We start from the raw sequence: 25391 nt of genomic DNA on the forward strand, positions 1-25391 counted from the left end.
AGGAAGTAGTTGGCCCAGCTCCAATACACCAGAGGTGCACTATAAACTGGGGAAATGGCCATCAGTGTCTCAACCCATTCATAACACAGAAACAGTGCTCCTAATGGACAGTGACTCCTGCACGTCATACTGCCAGACCTCTCCTCTGCTTTCAACAAGCTGGATCACACTTTACAAATTCAGGGAGTCCAGCCTGGGGCACAAGATCCTCCACAGGGTCACATCCTTCCTAGTGGAGGACAAAACTGTCAAACTAGGAGAGTTTCACCTCCCACCTGACAGCGGTCACTTTAGGAGTCCCACAAGGGCCCGCGCTCTGCACCACCTTTTCAACATCCATCTAAACCCATCCATGGACCTCCTGCACCTCTAGAGGTCATGGTCCAATCCTAGGCTGATGATAGACATAACTACTGACAGGCAGTAATTTATCTATGGACCCTTACTCCTCCTGCAGGGGTAAAGGGAGAAGAGTCGAGTGCTGGGATGAGGAGTGGAGGAAGAGGAGTGAGGGATGAAGGGGTCATTGGGGATAAGGAGTGTAGAAGGTGGGCTGAAAATGACACTTGTGGGTCAATGGCTAAAGGGGGAATGACTGAGGAAAGAGGGGTGAGGAATGGCAAACGAGATGAGAAGTAGGGAGCACAAATGAAGACGAATGCAGAGACTCTCCGAAAATGGGTGCCGTATTTGGACTTGTAGTTTTGCATGTCCCCCATAGGTTTATTAGGCCTACAAGCCCCAGCATGCAAAGTGGCGTTAAATAGAACGTATGAAGATAATACCACATGGCATCGGACCATCTTGCGTCTAGGTGCCTTAAAATAATAGATTTGCAAAGCAGGAAGGTTTTGTGAGATGCTCAGACGTTGTCGCTGTGCTGTTCTGGCAGAGCGGGCGGCCTCCCTGTCTCACCATTCCCGGCAGTAGAATGGGCTGCTTTGCATGATGGAACTTCCTGATTAGTTCTTTCTCTCCTAATTTCCCTAACAAATCTGGAATCCGACCGGCCAAGGTGAGTAACAACCGAGAGCTTCTGGTCCTCGTCGCCTGCACAGAGGGGGCTTGCAGCTCTCCTGCAAAGACTCAGCCAACTCCAGGTATTTATTTATTTGGGAGGGCTGTATAGCGCTGCTGGTCTCCCCGGCTACTTGAGAGCGCTAGAATAGAAAGATAAAGTAAATACCTTCATTTGAAGCTGCTTTTCATTTTCAGAGGGGGGGGGGGGGGGTGAGGGGAAGACGCAACTAGGGGTTGGATGATATCTAACAGCTAACACTTAGAAACTAATAAAATTCGATGTCTGAATATTTTGAAATTGAAGTTGTTCCTTTCTGGGTGTTTGTGAGATTTCCCCGCTCACACTCTGGGAAGGGAAAACAACGTTAAGCGCTCGTCTAATCAAAACTGTACACTCTCCATTCCCGAAAAGAAAGGATGGTAAACCGGGATGAAAAGATTGATGCCTGGATGCTAGCTAAGATACATACACCTGTACGGAATTGTGTCGTGTTTCAATTCAAGCTAATGTGAAATGTTCTTAGTCTTGAAGTCCGTAATTTTACTGTTTTTTTTTCCAGTAAATATGTCTAAAATGGAGTAGAGCTTTCAAATGTGCTAATTCAATGAGAGCATACTTTCCATGCTGGGAATTGTAGTCCTCCTGTTTGTCACATAATAAGTTCAGGACTCCAAGGGGCATATTATCAAGCCAGGCGATAAAATTATCGCCGCTTTAGCGGCGGAAAACTGCCGCTAAAACGGCGATAATGGGCTTGATAATATGCTCTATGGAATTCCAATTGAAGCCCATGTTAGATGTGAGGGACATCTAACCTCAGCTTCAATTGGAATTTCCATAGGGCATATTATCAGGCCCATTATCGCCGTTTTAGCGGCAGTTTTCTGCCGCTAAAGCGGCGATAATTTTATCGCCTGGCTTGATAATATGCCCGCAAGTACCACAATGCAAAGAGTAGGGATTGAATGAGCTACTCAGTCATGCAGTTCAGAAACTCGAAAGCTCTGTGAGTCGGGAATGTCTCGTGTTGTTTAACTGAAGCACTGTTTTGCAGCCAAAAAAAAATGACTTACAATGCAAAATGTGTCACCACAGCTATACAAACTCACCCCTGGAAGACAGACAGGGCAGAGCTCACACATCCCCAAAACATGCTGCACCAGGAGGGTGGTCACATTACCTACATTTATATAAATGGTCAAAATGTGCTACCTCAATCCAGGGCATCACATACTGTTTCTAGTCCTTGCTTTTCACCCACAAATCATTGCTGTCGAGTGAGGCTTTCAGGTGTATTAGTATATTTAGGTCAATAGAAGGAAAATAAGACTACAGTACCCACAGTGCGTTAGGTTGTGCAAGAAAGCCAGGCCCTGGAAAGAGTGCCCATAGTGACATGGTCATCTTAGATCTTGCGCGTGGCTTAGCACCTGCAGGAAAAGGGGGCTTCTAGTGGTTGAAACAGTAGTCGATCGACCGAGGCGAAGGTGGTGAATCCATATGGGCGAGCTAAGCAGTTGTCTAGGGCAACATCTTAAGCGAGGCACCGAATTCGAGGAAAACACACATTTTATAAAGTTAAATAAATGGGGGAGCACTAACTACACTCTTCACCTAGGAAGACCGTTGCAGCAGCTAGTCTAGACCCGGCCCTGGACAGTGGTCGCAGCCAGGAAATATCATGGGACCCCCTCGAAAACGTGCAGCCAAAGGCGTGCCATCAAACTGTCCCCACAAATAACGTCGGTTGTAATTTCTGTGGATTTCTCACCTGCACCAACTGACTGGGTCATTCGGTTTTTAATGCCCGCGCGGCCCATGGTGTCGATTTATCATTTACCGATGTGTTCGAGATCGGGTTTTTAGGTCTGACTTCACAGCACAGCTGCCTGCAGATGTATTGTTTGTGTGTGTATATATATATGTGTGTATATATATATATATATATATATATATATATACTTTATCATCATACAATTTCCACATTAATTCTAACAGTTCCATTTAACGTGCACATACTAGTAACATCATTGTATAGTAAGTCTCTAATACACACCAACAGTTTAAGCCCTTGCACACTTTACTCCCCCACCCCAATGCTTCCCCGCACTTCTTTACATTAGGTTTGGGTTCCACATTACTCCTCGTAAAAAAACATGCAAACAGTACCTGCTTTGGGAACCACTAGTACATCCTGTAAACATGTAGTTTCTAATTCTTCAAAATATACAGGTTGAGGCTTTGGCGCCAACCAGAGGAATATTATTCTCTCACCTAATTTTATTGGCTGTCAGAAGTATCATACCGCCTTCCAGGAAGTGCTTTCTTTTGAATGCAGGAGGGCCTTTTTTTACATATGAAAAGTACAATCAATCATCACACGTCAAAGAGCATTTCTGAATGCCTTTGTTTACAAACCTTACATTTGTTGACACATTAAAGCTAGATCTGTTGGCTTTGCCAATGCTTGTTCCGGTCCTGACACTGCTTTCAAGAGCTCTTAGACCACAGGTTGCAAATGTGGTGTAAGGAGTACTAAAGTGTGAACCAGAGGTAAGATATGCTACCGTTTATTCGGGGATAGTCGAGTTTTTGTGTGCGAACAGTGTCTTTCGTTTTAGGGAGTACCTGCCAATCCATACCCCTTGGGATAGGGCACTTGTGGGAAAGTGGGTTTCTGATGCAGTACCCCCATAGACACGTTTTGACAGATTTACTAATGCACTTTGACTAAGTGTGCCCTGGGTCCCTGCCAATCAGGTTTCCAGGGCCAGTGATCTTTCCCAAAACTGTACCATTGCTCACACAATTGGCACACCTCTGGCCCACCTATAAGTCCCTTGTAATAGGTACCAGTGGTACCAAGAGCCTGGTGACCAGAGGGGGTCCTTTAGGGCTGCAGCATGCATTGAGCCACCCAAAAGGACCCCACACCAAACACATACACCCTGCCATTGCCGGATATGTGTTGTGGTGTCGCTAAACTAAAAGAGTCAATATGACACACCTTCCTGGGTGCCATGCCTACACACCACTACCTGTGGCATAGGTAAGTCACACCTCTGGCAGGCCTTACAGCCCCAAGGCAGGGTGCACTATACCACAGGTGAGGGCATAGCTGCAGGAGCAATATGCCCTTACAGTGTCTGAGTCCATTCTTGGAAACTGTAAGTGCAGTGAAGCCATTTGTGTACATGGGCTGGGAGTTTGTCAACCCAAACTCCACAGCTCCATGGTTGCTCTACTGAAGACTGAGAAGTTTGGTATCAAAATTCTCAGCATTATAAACCCACACTGATGCCAGTGATGGATTTATTCTAAAATACACTCAGAGGGCATCTTAGAGATGCTCCCTGAAAAACGACCAACTTCAAGTGTATTGGCTGACCAGTCTCTGCCAGCCACCATCAGATAGGATTCTGACCTCATGGGGTGAGAGCCTTGGTGCTCTCTGAGGTCAGAAACAAAGCCCTTTCTGGGTGGAGATGCTTCTCACCTCCCCCTAGCAGAAACAGCAGCATTTGGCGCTGAGCATCAAAGGCTCTTTCTTTGTGCTATGTTGATTTGGGTAGCTCCAACTAGTGGAGATGCCCACCCCCCCTGTCCTCGCCCCACTTTTTGGCAGCAGGACAGGCGGGAAACTTAGTAAGCAGAGTAGGAGTGTCCACCTTGGCCTGGCACACCCCTAGGGTGACCAGGAGCTGAGGTGAACCCCTCTCTTCAAAATTCTCCTTCTTGGTTTTTAGAATTAGATCCAATAGGAATAGGCCCCTCTCCCCAAAGGCAGGGGGCACCCAAAGGGTGTAGTTACTTTGGGGACAGTAGCCATTGGCTCCTGCCCCCCAACCTCAATAACACCCTTAAATTTAGTATTTAAGGTCTTCCCTGAACCTTGTTCCTCAGATTCGATGACCTAAGAAGAAGAAGGACTGAAGAGCCGTGCAGCAGCAAAGGAGGAAGACGAAAACTGACTTGGCCCCAGCCTTACCGCTTGTCTTCCGCTTCAAGGGTCCTGCTCGCAGAAACTGGTGTGTGCCACAGCAAACAGCCTCCAAGAACCCCAGAGACCTGAGCTGCCTTTAACAAAAACTCTGTTCTCCCGTGGACACCAGATTTGTCCAGAAAGGAACAACCTCAGGGACTCCAGATCCAGAACCCTTGCACCACTCTGCACCAGTCGCCCATGGCCTGTGTACAGGTCCCATCAATCCAGTGACGTCTCCCTGGTGATCCCAGCCTGGGATCCAGCATTAGACGACCTCTCCTGACCTCCCCCCCACTATGCCTGCAGCCTCGTCCTGAAGGGTCCGCGCGACCCGATCCGGTGAGAGAAACCTGACGCCTAAAGACACAACTGCACCCGCAGCCCCCAAGCTTTGGGGTGCCCAACTGACAGTGTCCCGGCATCCCTCCACTATCCAACTTACCTCTACAGTCATTAGATTCCTTCAGCCAGCCTTCTGGAACGAGCCTACAGCCTTTTTCTCCAACCGAGGATCTCCATTGAATTCTACAGGGCACCCAGCGCCTCCCTTGCACTCTGCACCCGGCTGCCCCTGTGCCGCTGGTGGTGCAGCCTTAGTGCTACTTGGTGGCCCCTCAGTGCTGACCTCAGGGACTGTGTCCTTGAACCGCGGGTACTTACCGCAACCGGTGCCTTTTCGAGTTACCCCCGCTCCCATAGGCTAACATTGGGCCCATTGACCTGCAACCGGCTGCCCCAGTGAATCTGGTGGTGCAGTACCTACCTTGGTCCGACCCTTGCCCAGTGATGGTGAAACCCTCAGAAGACTGAACTTGTAAGTCAAGTGCTTACCTGAAAATTACTTTTTTTTTTTTTAATTCTTTTTATTGGCATTTATTATTACAGTTGTTACACATATGTATTGTCCGCATTAACATGGTACATGTGCCTCCAATCAGCTAGTCTCGGTAGAGGCATTTACAATTACTTCAAGTTCATGTAGATGCTGTATGCGCTATAGCAGGTATTTGCCAAGTGAATAAAAAAAGAAAAAAAAAAAACGGGGCGGGGCGGGGGGAATCAAACTAGGGGTCGTCATGGAGTTTTAAGTGGTACAGCCAGACTAGGGCGCATGGTCCCTCAAGTATCCAAGTGACGGCACAGTTGTATCTCACTATGGAGAATATGGGCGCGCAGGTGGGCATGCGGAATAGGTGAGTGGGTCGGGTAAGTGGGGGCGGGAGACTAGCAGGCCCCAGGGAGGGGTCTCCAGCTGTGTGAGCTTGCGCAGTAGACAGCTGTGTGTCGTCGGGGGTTGTCGCGCTCGTGATCGATTCATCATGGGCCTGAGACTGTTTGAATTGGTGTAACAGGAGCGCCCAGTCCAGGGAGATTGGAGTTTTTCGCATGCCTTTCGCTTCCTCCTCTCGCACTGCATCCTCCTCGGCTGTAGCCCATTTGAGCACCGCCCCACCCATGCTGCAATCGGGGGGCCTAAAGGGGAGCGCCAGTGCATAGCTATGCAGCGTTTAGCCAGTAAGTGAGCTAAGGAGACAAAACGTATGGGCAGTTCATGACGTTTCCTCCGACCGATGATGCCTAACGCGCAACACTCCCATGTGGTTAGGTGGGTGAGTCCGGTGAGATCTCGTAGTGTCGTGTGGTTAGACGACCAGAAGGCCTGGATACCCGGACAGGCCCAAAACATATGGTGAAAATCTGCGGCTTGCGACTGACAGCGGGGGCAAAGGAAAGTGGTATCTGGATAAAAACGCTGCAGGCGTGCTGGTGTTAAGTAGGCCCTATGTAGAATGTGAAATTGTATATTCTTAAAACGGGCATTCCTGGATACTTTTTGGGGGAATTCGAGCGCCCTTTCCCATTCAGTGTCGTGGAATGACCGTCCCTCCTCCTCGTGCTTACCTGAAAATCACTTGCATGTCTTTCCTCCCATAGGATTGCATTGGTTCTCTGTATTGCACTGTGTTTATTCTGAGAATAATACAAAGTATCTCCTTTAACATTGAAAAGTATCGACTGCGCCTGTAAAGTGTTTAGAATGCTTATACATACATTTGCCAACTGTATATTGAAAGTATTACATTTCTGAAAAGTCTACTTACCTGTACCTGAGTTCCACTTGGTTCCGAAAATAAAAGTAACTAAAGTAATATTTTTGCAAACATTGACCTGGAGTTACTCATTGACTGTGTGTCTTACTGCCTTGAATGAGTGTGTACAACAAATGCATTCACACTACCCTCTGACAAGCCTAACTGCTCAGCCCAGCTACCACCAAATTGAGAGTAAGGTATAATCTTCTATATTCTCTGCTTTACCTTTGGGGACTTACTGGACTGTGTGCACACTACATCTCTTTTTGATATAGTATATACAGAGCCAGCTTCCTACAGCCCTCCCATACACTGCAGTGACTAGTGCTAAGTACCTGTTGATGCAGTGTATTTGCATAGACTCTCAGGCTTGACACTCATAGCTGCTCATGTCGTTTTCAACTTCCTTAGCAGAGACAGCCTCCACTAAGCACATCAAAAGCTACATTCTGATTGGTCGAGATCTGTTGGCATCACACTGGCATGGACTGTGATTAGCTGCCTCGACGCTGGTAGCACCACCCTCGCTTGCACACTGTTGGGAGGAGATGAGAGGAATGGGCTTTAGATGATGGAATACACCAATCTAGTCTATGGGTTCCTAAACATAAGCAACTTTTTGATAAACAGACACGGTAAATGTATGAAACCTACTTTCCTCTCTCATAGCAGACTTTAGTGTGCAGGGATTTCTAGTCATACACATCAATTACTTTTTATTTTGCCCAGAGTGATTTTAAGATGATCAATTTGGGGTGTATGGGGCTCAGTGCGTTCTACCTCCCCTCGCAGATCGGCTCTCCATCACCAAGATGAAATGGATGAGGTGAGAAATGCCCACACCTTTCATCGTAGACGTACCTACCAATATGATCTTGAAGTATGGGCTGCCTGTATGACTAGTGTGAGGAACTAACAAAATGTACTTGGTTCTAAGCATCACGAACCCAGTCTGTCCTGCCATCACCAAATCCCTTGCCAACACCAGACTAACACAGTCTGTGTTTAGCCCACCCTAGCTTATCATTGGCCTTATCCAGACTGCCTTGAACCTAACACAGCCCTCCATCAGCCCTGCAACCTGTCTTCGTACACCCTAGATCGCCATCAGTCCACCCCAGCCTACCGTAATCCTACACTTGGCCGTCAAAAACCCATGTAGCATCAGCATACACTTGCCCACAAGCAGTAACATTCAGTTGGGCAATAAATTACCCTAGGCCTGGTATTGAGACAAAATACCCAATATAAAAAGTTTGAGAATCATAATATTGAGTCAAAAACAAAGGCTAGCCAAAACAAAGAGTAAGTTGAAGAGTCTTGGGGCCGACCACAGAGAAGCTGTTATAAAACGGCAAATTTACCTTCTGCACTTCCAGCAGTATTAATGTCCAATTTAGTGTATATCAGATGAGGCCACATGCCACCGAGTCTAGGTTAACTGGTCTGTCTGCAAAGTCAATGCTATGAAAGACTGACATAGGTATGGACGCGTGCCTTCAGGAACAGGTATATATGAGGCCTCTAACATCTTAGCATATACATGCATTCAGCATGTTTGGGAAACAGCAATGTCTGCTCTGATAGCGGTCCCCACTTTGTAGACATTTTTGGTGCTCGCTTTGCGTGGCAGAATGTCCCACAGCATTAACATTAGCGGATTTTCTCCTTGAATGTTTCTCAACAAAGTGTCTCTTCCAATGCCACATACATATTCAGCTCTATGGGGACAACCCTAATTATGGTGAAACTTCAGCCGCCGCCTTGGTTGAAATAATATGCAAACCAAAGTGGTGGACAGACACCCCCTTGAGCAAAAAAATAAAAATCATTTTGTTGACTCACATTTAAGATAGTTAGTATGCTTGAGGATGATGTGATCATGCGGAAAAGGCCAATGAGGTAGAAAGTTACCACTTTCTTTGGGCCAAAATAGGACACTTTGTTAGAGAATCATTTGTTTGTAGCTTTTTTTTTATCCCAAAACCATTACAAAGACAGTGACGTGAGACTACACCAAGGTAGCAAAAAACGTACAAATGGTGTAGGAAATATTGGAACCAAATGTGATATTCTAGGAAAAACGTGCTTTGTTAAACAATCTTTTGTGGAAAATAAGCGCCTGGAGATTGATTAATATATTAATGAAAGCAAATACTGATGAGGTTGGAATTCTTTTTGGAGCAAAAGTACATTTTGGGAAAAATTTGCTTTTGAAAGTAAAATCAATAGTGATGGGAAACTACATAGAAGTAAACCAAACACACACGATACATATTATTCACAAACGATGTTTAGTATGTTACAGATCAAAACTTTTTTTGTTGATATTTAAGAACTCTTTATCTGTAGTAGAAGTTTTTATCTTTTCATGGTTAAAGTGCAGGTAGGCGTTTGAGTAGTTGATATTTTTCACTAGGTTTGTAACTCGATTGTTCTATATATTATAGATCCCTCCAGCACATCGTAGCACGTTATAATCTATCTCCAGCCCATTGTCAACAATCAACCCACCCCTGCCTGCCATAAACAACCTTACAGTGGAAACGGCTCAGTAGTAGCCCTTTTCAGTCTCAAATTAGGTCACTCCATCCTGCTGTCATCTAATTCCAATCCTCTACTGACCCATCCCAGCCCGACAACATCCAATCCCAGCCCAACATCAGCCAACCACAGATTACCATCATCTGACCCCAGCAAGCCATCAGGTCACCACAATTCACCTTTAGCCCACCATCAGCCTAGGCCAGTCTGCGTCATCTGCCCTGCCGAGCCCGTCATCAACTCATGCCAGCTTGCCATTTGCCTGCACCAGTCTGCTGCAGCCCCACCCATTCTCAATCTGCTCACACCACCCTACCATCAGCTGTCACCAGTTTGCCATAAGCCTTTTCAGACCTGCTTCAGCCTGCCTTTGCCTGCTTTCTGCACATATGGGCCTATTCCCACCTGCCGTCCGACCGCCCCATCACCTGGCCTCAATTTTTCTCAGCCCACCCAGTCAAGCTCTCCATCCACCAACCGGATTACATCACCCGCTACACAAGCCTGTCATTAATGCTCTCCAGTCAGCCATCGGCAAGCCAAAGGTAATTCCAGCCAACCAGTACATTCCAGTCCAGCCTACATTAAGCTGAGTCAGCCTCTAAATATCCCATACCCTCCTGACTTGTGTCCATCCCAGCCACCCATCAGTCCACCACAGCATACCATCCACCCACTCACCTCGGTCTCTGATCCCACTCAAACACAGCTCACTCTTTGTCCATCTCATATTCAGCGCCAGGGCTGCAGTTAATGTGTTTGAGAATTGTTGGTACAAGGATATCATGCTGTTATGTACCATATGGACCTACTTGCATATGTGCAGTGAGGAAAGTGCACAGATGTGTAATGCAGATAGTTCAGGCAGATATACAGGAAGACTTTCTTTATTCCTGTATTACAGGGCACTCTTGAGCAAAGACCCACACATCCCACCAGGAACAGTCCGTCCTTACTTTGTAAAATAATGAGTACCAGTGCCCAAAGCTCTGCTCAGAAGTCCGCGACAGGTGCAATTAAATGTCAGCACACCCAATACCAAGGCTGAATAATCTTGAATCTACTGCATGCTTCTTTAATCCACTGCCAGACACTTCCTACCCGTTTTTCACTGTTGCAGGTTCCTGCTTTCTCCCTTTAAGATGGTTTTTCCGTCTTTCTCTTCCCCCGTCTTTCCACTTTGTGTTTCCCTTTCATGCTCTCGGTGAATGTCTGATGCAGGAAAATAAGTGTCGGTCTCCAGTAAAGAGTGCTGTAGGGTCCCACCAGCAACCACCGGCTCAAATTAAGCACTGAGGAGTTGGCACCCTTTCTCTATAGTCAGAGCTACCAGCTGACAGCTACTGCATATAGCACACAGAACACTCTCTCACCACCCGTTCTACACACTCACAGGTCACTACATCAGAATCGAATCAGAGGACAAGCAGCACCACACACAATGGAACGCAGGTTCCTATTCAATCTCAACACAAACTTGGAGCACTGCATCACCACAGAACCCCATGTGATAAAACGCTTGTATACAAAAGTATATGTTTCAACCCCAGCACATCCACCCACGTTCATCACCTACACACACACTTACACACACACTTAGAACAGACATATCCCTACAATCCAGTCCCTAACAACTTCCACTTTGGCCAACACACATTCTTTGAGGTTACCATATGGAACAAGGACACAGCCTTCCCTTTCTCACAGTGGCACACTCCAGTAAACAAGGCTACAGACCTGCCTTGTTGCACTTAATTGGAGCAAACACACATGCCCACATTGTTCACATTCTGGTACACTCCCTTGAGGCACACAAATGTACGTAGGTATGTAAATGGTATTTCTATAGCACAAACCCTACCAAAAAAGGTAGCAGAGTGCTGTGCATAATCAAAAGAAAGCTTACATTCTGCAAGTAATAGGAGAGGAAGTTAAGTTGTGGACGGTTAATGCATTGTGATGTAGTGTTCTTTAAAGAGGTGAGTTGTGATGGCTTTGTAAGTGATGCAGAATCACATAAGTAAATACTCCTGTCAAACCTATATCATTTTTCTGGTGGCCTGCAAAGGGCTCAACAATAGGGCTGTTCCACAATAATCAGTCTTTCCATACAGAGTTGTACAAAGATTAGTACATTTTATTACTTTTTTTCCGTTTTATGTATATTCATCATATTCTATTTTTAAAATGTTCTTTTTATAGGATCTCAATTAGTAAAGATATAAACATTTCTATTTTAAGATCTCAATGGGCAGAAGTACAAACAAGTTAACAGTGAACATTTAATTATTTAACATATGCAAAATGTATTATTTACAAATAAAATACATGGAAAGACATTCAAGTACATTCTATTGATTCATACCTATGCCCCCAAAGGAAACCAATACAACCTCAAATCAACCAATCTCACCAAACAAACCCCACTCTCACAGTCAAAACAATCTAAGGGATGACAGTGTTGAACCTAGGAGGCCACGAAGTAAGGCATTATCACCATCCAAATGCAAGAGTACAGGGGCTTGAACAGAGCAGCAGCTCTGAAGTGGCTTTCTGGAAGAAATGGTTGGTCTTTCTTCATCTTTGGTCAAGAGGGCATAGTCTATGATAAATAAGGTGATGGTGTCCGTGCTGCAGTGTGATCTGAAACCAGACTAGTAATGGTGAAGGAGATGGTTAGCACTGATGTGATCTTGGAGTTGAACATAGCAAGATTTTTCAGTGATCTTGCCAATGAATGGTAGGTGAGTAATGGGCTGGTAGTTGGCAAAGTCATCAAAGTCTTGTGTAGGGTTCTTTAGGAGTGGGAGGATCTGTCCAATTTTGAGAACTTCTGGGAAGATGTCTTGAGTTCGGGAGGTATTGACAATGGTAAGTAGGTGAAAGAGAGCATCTCCAGAGAACGTTTTGATGAAGGACGATGGTAAGACTTCTACTTCTTCCTTGGAGGTCGTTTAGAGGTACTTGGGTATGTGCCAGACCTGGGAGAGACAGGGCTTTCAAGGCTAACCATTGCGAGATTCGAAGGGAAGGGGTGGTGGTGGACATGAAGCAGGCTTGGCATCATGAACTGGAGTCAGATCATCTGTTCTGCTTTTCTTCCACTTTATTTACTGTCTGTGAATCGATCATTTATTGTCAGCAAGAGTTTTAAAATCCCAGGGTGCTGAAAGCTTTTGCTTGCACTTTCATGTTGTAATTGGGGCGTGGACGTTCACATAGTTTTCCCAAAAATAGTTGAAGTTGTTTTGAAGGGTGTTGGCATGAGAAGTGGAGTTAATAGGGTGAAATATGAATTCCAGCATTAGTTTGTCTATGGAAAAGTCTTTGAAGGATCTGAAGGTTTGTTCTTCTCTTATATGTGGATTTTGGTTTATTGGTATGATGCTGAGCAGAGATACAGGGATGGCAGAGTAATCAATCCTGTCCAAGTTTTTCGGTGGTTTGCAATGTATTGTTGGTGATGCTGAGAAGACAAAATTGAGTATGTTGCTTGTGTATTATGTTGGTTCCGTGAAATGCTGTACAAGTTGACTGTATCAATAAAGTTTAAGAGGGTGCCTCATGATTCTTTTTTTGTTTTGTTTGCATTGTCCGGGAGGTTGACGTCACCCAAGAAGGCGGAGTCAGATGGATGAGGTGTTGAGTAGATCTGAGAATTCCCAATGAGGTCCATGTTCTGCCCGGGGTGGGGGGGTCTGTATATGAGATGGAATGTGACCGTTCTAATTGCAGAGAGGTAAATGGCATGCCAACCATTGAGCTGAGTGGTACTTGCTTGCTTAGTGGGCCAGCCTAGCGTGCTGGACTAGGAGTACTTGTGGATGACAGTGAGACCTCGTCCCTTATGTACACGGCCTGCATGATGGATGCTCTAACCTGTGGGAAGGACGTCTAGGATGTGTGAAGATGTGAGGGTGAAACATTTTATTGTGAAGAAGAGGGTATAAAGCTTGTGATAGGTGATGAGGTCTGCGATGTCTGGTGCATGCAGTACTGCCTAGCGACAATTAATGAGCATAAGTTGGAATATGTGTTCTGTAGTTTGAGGCTGTGCGGTGGTTAGTGGTATGTGTATGAGGTTGGGTTTTTGTGTTGTGAAAAAGCTATGCGAGTGTCTAGGTTGTCTACGTCTAGGTGTGATCTTGGGGATTGGCAATATGGGGAGCTGAGTGAAGCACATGATTATAAACTTGCCCGGTAGGTTTCTTTGAAACTGGGGGGATCCGGTCAAAGGCCCTAACAGGCCAAACAGGCAATGCCGTTGCCTGTGTACACCTCTGCTGGGGAAGCCCTGGTGATGGGATGCACAGAAGTGTTGGTTGTATTAGGGAGAAGAAAGGAAGTAATGTCACTTTCTGTGTAAATGGATGATGGTAAATGAAGTTTCGGTTCGTCCCTGTCCAGTGCTGGCAAACTCTCTTCCATCACTAGGTGTGAAAGTGTAAAACGTTTGAGGAACTCATCACAACACTTGCCACTCTTCATTGTGGTTCTCACTAACACACCTCCTGTGAGGCAATTAACACTATCCACGTTGCATGTGAAAAAGCTGAGTTCCCCATTCTAGACTTACTCTGGAACCCCTGGCCCATGGGTCTTTGTTGCCTGCTTGTAAGCGTGGAGGGGAGACGAAATCATTAGACAGTTATACATTACCATGTCCCATGACACTAAAGGAATGCACTCTTGATCCAAATTTTTGTATATTTATTAGAAAACCAAGAAGAGTTGGACATACAAACACCTCAAGACGAAAGTGTAAAGATACAAGGGCACTATTACAAAACCAAGTCTATGAATGAAATTTAGGTGGTGCAACCTGCACAGAATGACCAATTTGAGAATCAAAACACAAATAATTATAGAGACTACATCAAGAGCCTTCTTCATTTGAGATTCGAAGACAAAAGCATTAGTCTGTCCTTACACTACTGCTATCGTGACATCTCTGCTTAACATTTCCCAAGGTGAGTCCCCAGAACGGTGTCAGCACATGAAGTCTTCCTAAGAAGCACACTCACGTTGACTGGTGCGAGTAGCATAAAGCTACAGAGCTCGTTCTAAGATGCTGCTCTCTCTCCAGGTAAGGCAGAAGTCCCCGGACTCTGTTCCTAACCTCAATTCAAAAATTGTAAATCCCACCCCCAAACACATCACGAGACCGCCTCATCCATTCAAACCCCTCCTTGCAGGTAACTTTCCATGAGGCAACTTCCAGGCTCTTACTCGATGACCTTGGTTCTCAGGCCTTCTCCCACGAGAAAGAACACCTCCTACATTATCAGTACCACTGTTCAAAGACCCCCTCTCCTCCCGATGTCTGTCTAGCTCCTGCAACAAAGACGTTATTCTAACTAACGAGGTTGAATTCTACGACCTGTAACAGAGACGTGAAGAGAGGAAAATTGTACATGCACATGAATTCTATGAGCAACCTTCAACATGAGAGTGAAGAGGGAGAAAGGAAAGTTAGGCCTACCAAATTCGGCCAACATAGGAACAATACGCGAGTTTAGAATACATGTGTATATACATGGTCATTAATATCCACACGTTATGTGAACATTAGTATCAAAACATTCATTAGTCATGAATATACATTTACACAATTATGATTTCATCTAAACACATATAATTACAACATTAACTCTTTGACCCACCCAAAAAATACTGCATCACTTCACTTGCACGTTATTGCAAACCACGATCTAATGACCCAATGTTATTACGATAACAGATTATATGTGGATGCGAACTAATTGTGATTATAATGCACCCCTACAATTGGAAGAGCATAATTGTGCTCTATCACATGCAACTTTGGTTCCCGTATCGTGGTCAGCTGTACCTCCTTTGAGGGACTGAATGGAGTCTTCCTCACTCCCTCTTCTGGTCTTAACTACCCAATGGGGCAACACTCCTTCAATGAGGCAATACCTTGACTGCAGTCCAGGTTCTCCCTAACACAGGGAGCATGTTTTGAGGTGTCAGTAGCCCGGACACAAGATGACAGTGCCCAAGTCTGACTTCTGTTGGCCACAAATGAAGCAGTTCAGGTGCCTGGCACAGAAGGAAAGAATATCTTTAAGTGTCATCATAGCAAATTCAGGGAGTAGCTGTGATTGTTTGGTTGCCAGTATACATGCAAATTGAATGTGTTTGTCCAGGAGATGGAAGGGGGGTAGGTTGAAATGAAAAAATAATATTATGGTGGTGAGCGAGAGGGGATCCAGAGAAGATTCCTTGATGATCTAGGCTGCATCGCTGCACACCCGGGGTGAGATAAATCCCCTGTCCTCATAGCTAGTTGCCTCCTGGGCTAAACATGGGGCCAGTAGGTACCTGTAGCCACTGGCGAGAAGTCCTATGGGGAGTCTGCTACCACCCAATATGATTTCCTGATGTATCAAAACAGTTTAATGCTCACTGGCACCACAGCAGAAAATATCGAGAAGAGGAACAGTATATGAGTAGGAACCTTGGAACTCCACAGATGGCCATCACGCCTCCCGGTGGGTATCTGGGCAGCCTCCTACTTTAGAATGCCCTATAGAGACTGGTCAGATTCCAAGCTGGTCTTCTAGGGATTGGTAAAAGCACCTCCTGAGACAATACTCTAATCCGCATGCCCAGGCAGTGGACCGATGATACATCCCACACCCTAAGTGGTTTCTACTTCGAAGACGACACAATGTAGGCCCAAATATAATTGAGATTGCCCTATATGGGATCAGTGGCGGGTTGCCGTGGAAGTGCTGCGGGGAGGGGCAGGGTGGGGGGGTAGTGGAGTCCGACATACAACGTACAGGCGTAAGGTAAGTATTTAAATAAATAAAACAAATTACCTTACGCACACTGCATCGCCGAGTTGGCAAAGCAGCGCGCGCAAGGTAAATTGTTTTATTTATTTAATTACTTACCTTACTCTGTCCATCATATGTCAGACGCCACTACCCCCCCACCCTGCCCCTCCCCTGCCCCGCCCCACTGCCTCGCAGCACTCCCACGGCGAGCCGCCACTGTGTGGGATGCAAGACACTCTTGCATGGGAAATGTGTATTGATGGCGCAATATATCTTCACACACAATTCCCAGGTGACCGGCCACAAAGGGCTGATGTGCTGGGGAAGTGTTCATGTTACCTGCATGCATGGGTTGGTAAGGCTTTTTCTTTCCTAGGGCATCATTGGAGATCACAATATTTCACGGAAAGAAAGTTCTCATGTCCATATTAGTAATCTGTCCCTGTATTATTGTGATTGGTACTTTAACTGATTGAGAGTAAGGCAATTATTGTCTGGATTGTTAATACTGTTCACAAAAAACAGCTAAAACGAGAGGACACTTTGTAGTAGTGTATGAATCCCTTTCTGTTGGACGGCATGGAGGTGTAGGACTCACCACCCCCAGGTTACTGTGGGGGTCCTCGACACCAGTCTTGCACCCCCTCTTCGGAAAAAAAAGTCCTACATAGATTGGTAGCTATGATATTGACATCATGCCTCCAGTTTGAGAGTTCTGGCCTGTCCTGGGATCATTTCTGCATCCAATGTCCTTTTATTTTAATAACAATGGTGGTGCACCCCAGAGCCTGGGTTTTAAGCTGGCAGAGTGTTAGACGCTCTGGGAACAAGTAAAAGAGCAACAGTAGAAGGGGGATGACTGACCGCTCCCCAGGTTGAGGGAGACCAACAGCTGATGGCAGTTCATTGGTGGGCATGGGCACAGACCCCATTACCTGTAAACGTGCCTAGTTACTATCTCTGTATGGTTGGCGCAGTTCCCCAAAAAGTCGCCCTTCATCTATGTGTGATTGTGCTTATGTGTATAGTGTATGCTGACTTTGTGTGGTATGAGCGGTGTCGTCTTCACGTTATGTTATGATAGTACCCAGCATCATGCTTAAATTCATTCTGGATTCCCTGTCTCTGGATTTGCCTTGCAGACACAATCCTTACCCCCCCCCCCTCCTTAGACATATTGGCCTTCCTCAGTTTCTGACTGCATTATACTTTACACCAAGAAATGAGTGAACACAAAAACATGGCCTAAACTGGCCTGGCTGTCTGTGCCTCCAGGGATACACATCCCTGTTGCCATCTATGGGGCGTGGCCAAGCCGGCTACCATGGCGGCTGCAGCTTGCTAGGGCTCTGAGATCGGGCCGGACAATTGACCGACTCCAGGCGTTGCTCCTGCATAGAAACGCAATCCTGGGCGTCGGAATGGTCCTGGCATCCACTGCTGTGTGGACACTGGGCACTGAGGGGGAGAAGAGCAACAGCGGCGAGCTGAAGCTCCGGACCGAGACTTGGTGTCTCAAGATGGCGGCGGGTGGTCCCGGAGGTCCGCGATAGTGCGCCCAGAGGACGGCTGGGTCGCTGCTATAGCCGGCGAGCTCCCCTGTGACCTCCAAGTGAAGTGACAACAGCGTATGATCGGCGCTGGTGGGTGGCGGAGCCCTGGAGGCTTGTCGAGAGAGTGAACGTCCTCCTACCTGCATTGGCGCGAAGAGGATGGGCGGCCATGACACCAGCGGCGCGCGCCCCGCGCAGTGACCAGCTCCACGGGTGAGGAGGCGAGGCAGTGCTGGCGAGGGACGACGCATTCCCTGTGGGGCGCTTGGAGGCTGCGACGTCCACGGTGAGTGCGGAGCTGCAGGGGGGCCCTGGTGTGTCTTGGTGCGGGGTCGGGACGCCTGACCCTAAGATGGCGCCCGACGGGACACCGCTATAGCAGAGCATGGAGCCCGAAACGGAGAGCAGAGACAGCCGGCATCAGTGGGGAAGGACCTGCGCTCTCCCCTTATCAGGCCTGGGACGCCCCCCCCTGCAGGGAGGCGCACATTTGGATGGCACCCGGCAGCAGAATTAATAAAGTGTCCCACGAGTCGACAGAGGGCAGCCCCCCTGGCGATCTACTGAAGGGCGCCGAGTGGCGGAGTGTCCACCGGACATGAGGCGGCCTGCTTCGCGGGGAGCCATGAGATGGGACGATACCTATCATATGCTCTGATCACTAATCCCTGAAGTCGACGGACGGCGGTCTCCTTGTGGCCCACAGGCGGGGGAAGAGTGACGGAGTGTCTCCTGGGCCTGAGGCGGCCTGTGGCAGACTACGGAAGCATCCGGCGGGGACGCAGATCGCTGGTGAGGGCAGGACCGGCAACATGGCGACCCCCTTGCCTCCTTGGGGAAGAAGGGATCCTGCGTGCTCGGCAGACGGGCACGAAGCGCTGAAGTACCCCGATTGCAGCAATGGGGAAGCCCCGGGGGACCCAACAGATGGCGGTTCCCGAGACGGCCCCAGAGAAGATGCCCAGAGCCCGGACATGGGTGGGCGCGGCGGAGACACAGCCCGACTCCTCGGTCTCCGTCAAGTTGGACCAGGTTCTAGCCGCCATTGAGCATTCCAGAGTCTCGATGGAGGAGCGGCTCGGGACACTACCGATGGACATCAGCCTTATCCGTGACGACCATCGGAAACTGGTGGATAGAGTGAAAGACGGAGAGAAGAAGATAGAGACCATGCAGCCAACGATCGATAAGCACCAGCAGACTCTCCAGGAGGTGCTGCATCGCCTGACCATCATGGAGGAACGTGCGGACGATTTAGAAGGACGCTCAAGACGCTGCAACATTCGCGTACTGGGGCTACCCGAAGGAATTGAAGGCGCGAACCCCCCTGCACTACTTGGAGGCATGGGTGAAATCCTTCACTCCGGAAAAGGATCGCTCCGCATTTTTCTCTATGGAAAGAGCCCACAGGGTCCCGGCCCGCAGACCGCCCCCAGGAGCGCCCCCAAGGCCGATGTTAGCAAAGTTCCTCCACTTCCGGGATAGAGATGCAGTGCTACGCGCGGCACGGGTGGCGGGCACCCTACAGGTCGACAATCAGCATGTCATGGTGTTCCCAGACTATGCAAGAGCAGTTCAACAACAGCGGGCCTCCTTTCTAAATGTAAAATGCCGGCTGCGTGAGAACAATATCCAATACTCCCTGATATTCCCAGCTCGCCTCAGGGTGGTCCCCGCTGATTCCACTGTATTTTTCGCTAATGCCACGGAAGCTCAGGATTGGGCAGACCTACATTGCACACGGCAGTCCAGAGCGGAGATCGCAAGAGACCCACACCCTAAGCCTTCACGATCCGGAAGGCGATCACAGCGGCGCCCACGAGGTGGAGTGAGTCGCAGAGCCCGTGTGCGCACCCAGGACTCTCCTGACTTAGAGCAAATTGTGAAAGAACGGAGGGAGGCCCTACAAGCGGTGATCGATTTTGCAAACATCTCCCCTATCGGACGACATTGACCGACCACCACATATCTTTACCTCGGAGGGGGAGAATGAAAGCGACGGAACAGTGTCGGGGGAGGACTCTGTGATGCCCCCCATGGTCCCTCCACAGACGGCGGACCTCATTTTAGACGAACAATCTGGCTCTCGAGCGACATGAGATGGGACTCCTGAAACTGGCATAGAGCGAAGTACACTTACTCCCCACCCGCCGAATTTAGACTTCAGTCCCACTACTCGCTACAGCAGGAGCAACGGCCATTTTCCCTACTAATGGCCCGATTCGTTTCTGGCCCAGTACGCATGCACCGCCGCCCCCTTCTTTTATTGTTGTACCTCCCTTAATTGGGTAAACAGGTTTGGACGCATCGTCTTTCGCGATGGGCCCTAGGCATTGGGAATGTTCCCCGACCCCGACTGTTCAGTTGCTTGTCCCAGTTCAGCACTTCCCCCGCCCCCCACATGGAAGGACATGGATCCAGACATCCACTACTTATGACTACACAGCGTCGGGGGATACAGACACTCTTAGCCAGCTAGTGCGACCGAGCTTTGCGCACCTCAATAGGCGTAGCCCCCGCGCATGGCGAGCAGGCGCAAAGACATGACACCTCAGGCGACACACACTGATGTTACTATCCTCACCCTAAATGTTAGGGGGCTTCACACTCCGCGCAAACGATATGCGGTGTACTCCTATGCAAAGCGTCACAACACCCCGATAGTTTTTCTACAAGAGGCACATCTCATTGCGAAAGAGGTCGGGAAACTACAGTCAAAATGGAGGGGTCTCCTATGCGCCACAACTTATTCTGCGTATGCACGAGGGGCGTTGATCTGGGTGCGACCGGGAACTCCCTTTCAGGAGCTTCGGAGGGTGGTTGACAAAGAAGGTAGATATACACTGCTGGAGGGTCTGTTGGATGGGCAGGTTGTACTTCTCGGTAGCATTTACGTCCCTAATGTAGAACAAGACAAGTTTTGGAACCATCTCACAGGGGTCCTTGCCCCATTTGCTTCCATACCCTGGGTCCTGGGAGGAGACTATAACTGCACGCTCGACCTGAACCTTGACCGCTCACACCCCCCTCCACCGCACTCCCCGGCACATAAGCAAACTGACAGATTCCAGGCTTGGATTACACACTGGTCGCTCACCGATGCTTGGCGAATGTGCCACCCCCTGATCCGATTGTATTCCTTCCACTCCATCCCACGCAATTTGCGCGTCCGTCTTGACCGATTTTTATGCTCGGCGACTATATTACCCAAGATTACCCACACGGACTACTTGGGCAGGGTCATATCCGATCACGATGCTCACATTCTCCAGTTACACTGGCGGCCCCCACACCCGCCGGTCCCCACCTGGCACTTACCGCGGGACTGTCTGTCGGACCAGGTCTTCCGGCACGATCAGGAGAGTAGCATCCAAGACTATTTCACACGTAATTCGGGTACAGCATCATCCACGTTAGTGGAATGGGATGCATTTAAGGTGGTGGCCCGGGGAGAGTGCTTGAAGCAAATAATGGGAGTTAAGCACGTACTAGAACAGGGTCTCACCACTGCGGAGCAACGCTTGGCGACGCTCACCAAACGGGATGTCACATCCGAGGGGGAGACGCGGCGTATAGCCGAAGCAAAAACTGCCTATCAAGCTGCCTCCGCGGATTTACGATGGTAAAACTTCCGTCCGATCATACGCTACACGAATGCATAAAGAGAGGGACAAGACGGGCACTCTCTTGGCGTGGCTGGCAAGGCAGGACACGGACATCAAGCCCATTACCGAGATACTGGACCCTGGGGGGGTGCTAGTGCGTTCCCAGGTGGGGATTCTTGGGGCTTTCCGTGACTACTATGCGGAGACATATAGCGACCCTGCCTCTACTCCACAAACTGTAGTGGATCGATTTCTTGATCCTCTACCTCTCCCAAAAATCACGAGGACAGAGAGGGAGGCTTTAGACGCCGTAATAATCACGGCAGATGTGACACGGGCCCTGCATGCCCTGACCCGAAATAAGGCTCCGGGACTAGATGGGTTCCCCTTAGAATATTACACGACATTCTCAGTGCACCTAGTCCCTCGATTGGTAGAGGTGTTTGCGGCGGCACTGAAGAAGGGAGAACTACCGAAATCCATGCGAGAATCCGTAATTGTGACGTTCCTGAAACCACATAGGGACCCGCAGCAAATGGCCTCCTATCGCCCCATATCGCTGTTGTCCGCCGATTGCAAGCTCCTCGGGAAGACACTGGCGGATAGATACGTACAAATCATACGCTCTCTGGTCCACCCGGATCAGTGCGGCTTTATACCCGGCAGACGCACGTCCCAGAACATACGTCGGGTTTTCCACATCCAGGATCAGGTAAGGGGGATATACCCTCGAGCGGCCTGTCTCATCCTGGATCTTGAGAAGGCCTTCGACTCCCTCACATGGCAGTTTCTGTTTTCTGTGCTGCAGCGAGCGGGCATTGGGCCCACCCTCCTAGCTTATACGCGCCTACTGTACACCGGACTGACTTCGCGGATACGCCTAGGCCGGTACATATCGACGGAGTTTGCGGTTCAGAAGGGCACGCAACAGGGCTGCCCGTTGTCCCCTCTACTTTTTGCTCTGGCGGTGGAGCCTCTCGCCATACGACTTCGGCGGGAAGGGGAGAGCTGGGGCATCCCTGTAGCAGGCACAGTGCATAGTGTTTCCTTATATGCTGATGACTTGTTGATCTATGTGCGGCACATCACGGACGACCTGACTCCCCTCTGGGAAACTTTGACGGAATTTACCGCGGCCTCTGGACTACGGGTGAATTGGGATAAGTCCACGATATACCCGCTGCATCCGGATCTGCCTCCACAGGAGGTTCGACTGGGTGCTCAGCGGGTGCCCTGGAGTGCGGAGGCCCCTAGATACCTCGGGATCCGTCTCTACCACTCCTCCACAGATATGTTCGAGGGTAACCATAACAGGGCACTGGCGAGTCTTAGGGCCACGGTCGGATTTTGGAAGAGCCTTCCACTGGCTCCGATCGGGAGAGTGGCATTGGCCAAAATGATCATGTTTCCATGATTGTTGTATTTCTTTACCAATCTGCCAGTAATCCCGCCCAGAGCCTTTTTTCGGGACCTAGACTCCCTCCTCAGTGCACTCATTTGGGGGTCCGCCAGACACAGAATAGCCCTGACAAAATTGCAGCTGCCCACCACACAGGGCAGCTTGGGAGCCCCCTCATTCGAGGCCTACTTCTTGGCAGCACAGCTGCAATGGCTGTCTCACTGGACGGCAGACAGATATACTGTGGAAACTCACACCATCACAGGACGGATATTGGTTCCGGAGATCCGTCGCCTACTCCTCCCTGGCACTAAACCAAAACGCACATACCCTCTACAGGTGTCAGTGGCACGTAGGTGCATGCTGCGGATACACCGCATGTCCCCGGGGACTCCATTGTACTCCCCTCTACTCACTCTGGTGGGATGGCCCAAGCAGGAACACTACTACACAAATAGCGCACTTTGCAAGTGGACATCATGTGGCTTAACAGAGGTGGAGTCCCTTTTCGAGGACGGGCAACTAAGACCGTTCCATAGCCTTGTGGAGGAATACGATCTTCCCCCGGGACAATTCCTGCTTCACTGCCAACTCCTAGACAGCTACCGACCGTATCAGGACCTAGTCAAAGGGGAACCGCACACACATCCAGTTCTCCACACGATTCTACACCTGGGAGCAGGGCGCCATCTAACTACATGGCTTTATAAAGCCATAAGGGAACTGACTAGTAAGCCTCTGGAGACCCTGCGAGCCACCTGGGAGACTGAAATCGGGCGTGTGCTCCATGAGAGGGAGTAGGAGAGAGCTTTGAAGTACCCTAAGAAGGTCTCTAGAAACGCACGCTTTAAGAACATTCAATACTACATCCTGCACAGGGCCTATTTAACACCTGCACGCCTCCAACGATTCTACCCTGACACTCAGTTCCAATGCCCCAGATGCCATGAACGGAATGCAGATTTCCAACATATGTTTTGGAATTGCTCCGTCATTAAAATTTTCTGGCACCACATTCACACTGCTTTGGGTACCCTCACAGGGCTAACCTGCATGAACACATGGGAGGCCAGCGCCATAGGCATCTTTCGCGCAGGTAAGCAGCACAGGGTGCGGACTCGCTTCCTCTCCCTTGCGGTGCTGTTAGCCAAACGCAGTATCGCCATGCATTGGCGTTCCCCCACCGGTCCACCGTTGGCAGCTTGGGTGGGAGCTACACACAAATGGGCGGCGGCGGAGGAGGAGATATTGCGGGAGGAGGAGGTGAGAGGGACCCGCAAACACCCTATATCAATGGAATGGGCCATGCTATTATATCAGTTCAAGCAGCTATCCCCGGGAGCAGACCCAACAGACGGCCCGCCCACATCGTCAGCCCTGCACACGCAGTCACAGACCCTACCCAACTAATCTTTCGAAATCCCGACCACATGAGCTCATCACAAGCCCCAGCATCAGGTATGCTATCGCAGTTTTAGGTCGAACAAAATAGGATAGACAATCATGAGTCACAGAGGTGCCTTACCCATACGACGTTTCATACCCTCGCTAGCGTAACTGGATATGTTCTTCCATGCCTGTCCCCTAGTTTACGCCTGCGTTACACCCCAGTTCCTGTGCCATATCTGGAACCTGAGAAAACAGGGTATTTACATCACGATATATCTGTACATTGTTTAATCTCCCCGTTGACGAATCACCAGTATATACAGTTGATATGTATCACCACTGGATGTACAATCTGACATGGCTATTTGAAAGTTTTGTATGATGTACAATGTGTGAAATATGAAAATGGCAATAAAAATAAGTTTAAAAAAAAATTCCCTGTTGCCATCTATGGCCTTCCCTTTTTCTGTGCTTTTAGCCCTGTTCAGAATGTCTTGCCTTCAATCAATTTCCTTCCCTTCCCTACATTCAGGAAATGCCCGGTACGTTATATCCACCATGGTTGCCTTGAGGTAAAACTTGTGAAGGTGGCACACCTTCTAAATTCTCTGGCTTCCCTCCTAGGAGGCTTGCACAAAACCGGTCATCCAGAGACAGTTCTTTGTATTTACTTTGAATTTTGAGAGGCTCTACAGCCCTGCTTAGACAGGGAGTCTCTCCATGACCAGTATTTTGCGTTGATGTTGCTGTCATGGCCAATATCAAGAGCAGGATTTGAAGAACATCTGTTGTGGTGCCCTGCAGGGAAAATTGAAGCGTATTGCCCTCGATAAGAGAGGAACTGCCTAGCCATTTGAGCAAGAAAAAGGCTTGGAAGACCTGAAGCCTGTGTGGCAGATAACTCCAGCATGGATGCAGGTGCAGAGTGCCACGGGTACTTTTACACTGGGTGCAAAAACTGGTTGCAATTTGTCACCAGTATGTTTGTACTAATAG

At 48.6% G+C, this 25391-nt stretch overlaps 1 long non-coding RNA gene across 1 annotated transcript in view; it reads left to right on the plus strand.

The window, feature by feature from the left end:
- The first annotated feature begins 1006 nt into the window (after nt 1–1006).
- Nucleotides 1007–25391, plus strand: part of LOC146868476 (uncharacterized) — a 49707-nt gene continuing 25322 nt past the window's right edge. The window contains exon 1 of the long non-coding RNA XR_014962908.1: nt 1007–1100. This is a non-coding gene — a long non-coding RNA (uncharacterized LOC146868476). The remainder of the gene's footprint in view (nt 1101–25391) is intronic.

This window comes from Triturus cristatus, chromosome 1_2, assembly GCF_964204655.1.
Source record: "Triturus cristatus chromosome 1_2, aTriCri1.1, whole genome shotgun sequence".
In the NCBI taxonomy this organism is placed as follows: domain Eukaryota; kingdom Metazoa; phylum Chordata; class Amphibia; order Caudata; family Salamandridae; genus Triturus; species Triturus cristatus.